Source organism: Peromyscus leucopus, chromosome 22, assembly GCF_004664715.2.
Source record: "Peromyscus leucopus breed LL Stock chromosome 22, UCI_PerLeu_2.1, whole genome shotgun sequence".
Lineage (NCBI taxonomy): Eukaryota > Metazoa > Chordata > Mammalia > Rodentia > Cricetidae > Peromyscus > Peromyscus leucopus.
Window position 1 is genome coordinate 10,443,807 of NC_051081.1, and position 6,031 is coordinate 10,449,837.

Sequence of the window (6,031 nt, forward strand, 5' to 3'; positions counted from 1 at the left end):
CCTGCTTGACAAAGTTCCAGCAAAGATGAACTACATGCTAAATCATTGGTGTGATGCCCATTTCTTTGGTTTGTCATATTTTTTGGCCCATTTTCCTGGTATGAATCTTGAATATACTATCCTACTCTACCCCAAATTTCATTTTTTATATAATATTTTATTTTAAATTTTTTTCATTTTACATACCAACCAGAGTTCACTTTCCCTCCCCTCCTCCTGCTCTCCTCCCATCTTCCCTGCCCCACCTCTCCCATACTCAGAGAAGGTAAAGCCTCCCATGGGGAGTCAACAAGGTCTGGCCCTACTCCCCTGCATCAAGGCTGAGCATGCTGTCCCACCACAGGGAGTGAGCTTCAAAAAGATAGTTAATGCACCAGGGATAAATCCAAGTCCCACTACCAGGAGCCCCACAAGCAGACCAAGCCATGCAACTGTCACCCACATTCAGAGGGCTTGGTTAAGTCCCCTGAAGGTTCCCCAGCTGTCCATGAGCTCCAATTTGCTCAGGTCAGCTGTCTCTGTGCATTCCCCCATCATGATATTTAAAACACACACACACACACACACACACACACACACACACACACACACACACACACACATACAATCCCTCCTCCCTCTCTTCAACTGGACTCCAGGTACTGAAAACCCATACGTAGCTGTGGTTCTCTGCATCTGCTTCCATCAGTCACTGGGTGAAGGCTCTATGATGACAACTAGGGTAGTCACTTATCTGATTATAGGAGATAATCCAGTTCAGCAACCCTCTCCAATATTGCTAGGAGCCTTAGATGGGGTCATCATTGTGGATTTCTAGGAATTTCCTTAGGACCAGGTTTCTCCCTGACCCCATAATGGCTCCTTATATCAAGATATCTCTTTCATTGCTCTCCTTCTCTGTCCCTCCCACTACTCTATCATTCTATTCCCTCATGTTCCCATCCCCCCACTCCTTCCCCTCTAGTCCCTCCCAGTTTACCCAGGAGATCTTAACTATTTCCCCTTCCTGGAGCAACCCATGCCTGTCCCTCTTAGGGTCCTCCTTTTTACCTAGCTTCTCTGGGGTTGTGGATTGTATCCTGGTTATCCTTTGCTTTGCATCTAATATCCACTTATGAGTGAGTATATACCGTGTTTGTCTTTCTGGATCTGGATTACCTCACTCAGGATGATTTTTTTCTAGTTCCATCCATTTACCTACAAATTTCATAATGTCGTTATTTTTTACTGCTGAATAATACACAATTGTGTGAATATACCACATTTTCTTTATCCATTCTTTGGTTGAGGGCCATCTAGGTTGTTTCCATGTTCTGGCTATTACAAATAATGCTGCTATGAATGTAGTTGAGCAAGTGTCCTTGTGGTACAATTGAGCACATTTTGAGTGACTACCCAAGAGTGGTTTCATTGGATCTTGAGATAAGTTGATTCCCACTTTTTGGAGAAGCCACCATACTGATTTTCAGAGTGGCTGTATGAGTTTGCACTCCCACTAGCAGTGGAGGAGTGTTCCCCCTACTCCACATATTCTCCAACATAAGCTGTCATCGGGGTTTTTTGTCTTAGCCATTCTAACAGGAATAAGATGCTATTTCAGAGTTGTTTTGATTTGTATTTCCCTGATGAGAAAGGATGTTGAGCAATTCCTTAAATGTGTTTCAGACATTTGAGATTCTTCTGTTGAGAATTCTCTATTTAGATCTGTACCCCATTTTTAATTGGATTATTTGGTAATTTGATGTATAGTTTCTTGAGTTCTTTATTTATTTTGGAGATCATCCCTCTGTCAGTATGGGGTTAGTGAAGAATTTTTTCCCCATTCTGTAGGTTTTCATTTTGTCTTCTTTACCACATCCTTTGCCTTACAAAAGCTTCTCAGTTTTGTTAGGTCTCACTTATTGGTTGTTTCTCTCAGTGTCTGTGCTACTGGTGTTATATTTAGGAAGTAGTCTCCTGTGCCAGTGCATTCAAGGCAACTTCCCATATACTCTTCTATCAGGTTCAGTGTAGCTGGATTTATGTTGAGGTCTTTGATCTATTTGGACTTGATTTTTGTGTCTGGTGAACAATATAGATCTATTTGCAGTCTTCTACATATTAAAATCCAATTATACCAGCACCATTTGTTGAAGATGCTTTTTTTGTCCATTGTAAAATTTTGGCTTCTTTCTCAAAAATCAGGTGTTCACAGGTGTGGGGATTAATATCACTGTTTTTTATTCTATTCCATTGATAAACATCTCTGTTTTTATCCCAATGCCAATCTGTTTATATTACTATAAAGAGCTTAAAGTCAAGAAAGGTGATGACTCCAGAAGCTCCTATTTTATACAGGATTGTTTTAGCTATCCTGTGTTTTTGTTTTTCCATATAAACTTGAAAATTGTTCTTTCCAGGTCTGTGAAGAATTGTGTTGGGATTTTGATGAGGATTGCATTGAATCTGTAGATTGCTTTTGGTAAGATTGCCATTTTTATTATATTGGTTCTACCTATACGTGAGCATGAGAGATCTTTTCATTTTCTGATATCTTCTTCAATTTCTTTCTTCAGAGATTTAGAGTTCTTATCATACTGTTTGTCACTTATTGGTGAGAATTACAGCAAGTTATTTTATATCATTTGTGGCTATTATAAAGGGTGGTGTTTCTCTGATTTCTTTCTTACCCCACTTACCATTTGTATATAGGACGGCTACTAGTTTCTTTGAGTTAATCTTGTATCCTGCCACATTGCTGATGGTGTTTATCAGTTGTAGGAGTCCCCTGGTAGAATTTTGGGGGTCACTTACATATACTACCATATCATCTGCAAATAGCGAAAGTTTGATTTCTTCCTTTCCAATGCGTATACTCTTGATGTCCTTTTGTTGTCTTATTGCTCTAGCTAGAACTTCTAGTACTATATTGAGTAGATATGGGGAGAGTGGACAGCCTTGTCTTATTCCTGATTTTAGTGAAATAGCTTTTAATTTCTCTCCATTTAATTTGATGTTGGTTGTTGGCTTGCTGTAACTTACCTTTATTATGTTTAGGTATGTTCCTCTTATTCCTAATCTCTCTAGGACCTTTATCATGAAGGGGTATTGGATTTTGTCAAAGGCTTTTTCGGCATCTAATGAGATGATCATGTGGTTTTTTTTCTTTCAGTTTGTTTACATGGTGTATTTCATTGACATATTTTCATGTGTTGAACCATCCTTGCATCTCTGGGATGAATCCTAGTTGATCATGGTAGATTTTTTTTAAATGTTCTTGGATTCAGTTTGCCAGTATTTTATTGAGTTTTTTTTTTGTTTCCCTATGTTTATTCATTTAATTTAAAAAAATCACGGGCTTACAAACTATTTAAGTATGAATTTCATTTTATTTTTGTAAACTTGATAGCAGACATTTCTTTCCTATTTCAACTATGAAGTCACATATGGGTCTTAATGTATCTTTCCTGCCATGATTCTTGCTTTTGCTAGTTACAGAATAATAAACATCTGTGTTTATGAGTGCTGATGAGATTTTTAATTCTCCTCTCCTCTCATTGTTCCTGCTGTGAAATGATTGACTAATTTAAAGCCACCCAAATAGAGATTGATTGCTATTAAGAACTGAGCAGGCTATTCAAAGAAATAACCTTCCATCTCAGCACCCTGGGTAGCAGGGAAAGCTGCATCCTCTACTGTAGAAGTCAGTCTTGCAGCGCCCCACCCTGTCTCAGGCACTGAATGTTTTACTCACTCACTTGGTTGTCATTTAACCACTTACCCCATCAGCCACTCAGCTCTGTCTCCTCTTTCAGATGTAGCTATTTGACATTTCCAGGCAAAACACATCTTTTGCTTGGTATTCATTAGTGTCCATTAAACTGTATCTTTTTTTTTTTGCTCATTTTTATTTTTATTTTTTTTAATTTTATTTTTCTTTATTAAGAAATTTTCTACTCACTCCTCATGCTCTCCACAGACTCCCCCTCCTCCCTCCTCCCTCCTCCCTCCTCCCACCCCTCAGCTCTCTTTCCCAAGCCACCCTACATCCCCCAAATAGAGGTCTCCCATGGGGAGTCAGCAGAGCCCAGCTCACTGAGCCTAGGCAGGTCTAAGCCCCTTCCCACTGCACCAAGGCTGTGCAAGGTGTCACACCACAGTCACCAGATTCCCAGAGGCCTGCCCACACACCAGGGGCAGATCCCAATCCCATGGGACTGGACTAGGCCCTCTGGACATGGTAGATGATTGTTTGGTTCAAACTGTTTGGGGGGCACCCAGGCAGGGGGAATCATTTCATACTTTGAAAACCTGTACTCCACAAAATTGGGACATTTAAAAAATGGACAATTTTCTAGATAGGCACCACATATCAAAATTAAATCATGACTAGATAAACTGTTTAAATCGACCTATAGATCTTAATGAAATAGAAACACTCATCAAAAGTCTTCCAACCAAAAATGCCCAGGGCCTGATGGTTTTAGTGCAGAATTCTGCCAGAATTTCAAAGAAGAGCTAATACCAATACTAACTCTTTATATGAGGCTACAATTACCCTGATACCCAAACCACACAAAGATGCAACTAAGAAAGAGCATTACGGAACAATGTCCTCTTTGAACATTGATGCAAAAATACTCAATATCATGATGGGAGGATGTGCAGAGATGACGGACCACACTAGTGGAAATCCATGAACTGTGGACTGGTGGATGTGGATGTATCCTTCCCAAGCAAAGACATGAGATCTCAAATCCTGAGATTAAAGGTATGTGCCACCACTGCCTGGCTCTGTTTCCAGTGTAGCCTTGAACTCACAGAGATCCAGATGAATCTCTGCCTCCTGAGTGATAGGATTAAGGGTGTGTGCCACCACTGTCTGGCCTCTATGTCTAATCTAGTGGCTAGCTCTGTATTCTGATCCCCAGATAAGTTTTATTTGTTAGAGCACAAATAAAATATCACCACATGCATCTTGTTCACCTACAGGTTCTCAGTGTCTCTCCCAACTCTGCCTTTCATCTCCCTGTATTTTTGCTTGGATTTCCCACCTGGCTATAGCCTGTCTTGCAGTAGGCCAAGGCAGCTTCTTTATTAATCAATGGTAGCAACACATATTCACTGTGGTGATATTGTGTTCCCCAAAATATTGTGCACCCTAATAAACTTATCTGGGGTCAGAGAACAGAACAGCTACTAGATACAGAACCCAGAAAATGGTGGCACACACACCCCTTTAATCCTTGCATTCCAGAGGCAGAGATCCACCTGGATCTCTGTGAGTTCAAGGCCACACTGGAAACAGCCAGGCAAGGTGACACATGCCTTTAATCCCAGAAAGTGAGCCTTTAATCCCAGGAAGTGATGGCAGAAAGCAGAAAGGTATGTAAGGCGTGAAAACCAGGAACTAGGTAGGTTAAGCTTTCAGGCTTTTGAGAAGCAGTTCAGCTGAGATCCATTTGGATAAGGACTCATAGGCTTCCAGTCTGAGGAAACAGGATCAGCTGAGGAATTGGCAAGGTGAGGTGGTTGTGGCTTGTTCTGCTTCTCTGATATTCCAGCATTCACCCAAATTCCCAGCTCCAAGTTTGTTTTTATTAAAAAGACCTTCTAACAAGTCGTGTTACAATTCACAACATACAGAAAGACCATATACCAGCTTGTTTCTTAGGTCCATTTGATTGGAAAAATCTTTTCCCAACCCTTTACTCTGAGGTAATATCTGTCTTTAAGTTTGAGGTGTGTTTTTTGTATGTAGCAGGAGGATGGATCCTGTCTTTGTACCCATTCTGTTATCCTGTGGTTTTTTTTCTAGGTGAAGTGAGTCCATTTGACATTGAGATATTAATGAGCAGTGATAGTTAATTTCTGTTATTTTTTGTTTTGGTGGTGGTGGTTGTAGTGTGTGTCTGTTTCTTTTCTTTGGGATTTGTTGGTGTGAGGTTATCTATTGCCTGTGTTTTGGTGGGTGCAGCTAACTTTCTTGGGTTGGAGTTTTCCTTCCAATACTTTCTATAAGGCTGGATTTGTGGGTATGTAATGTTTAAAT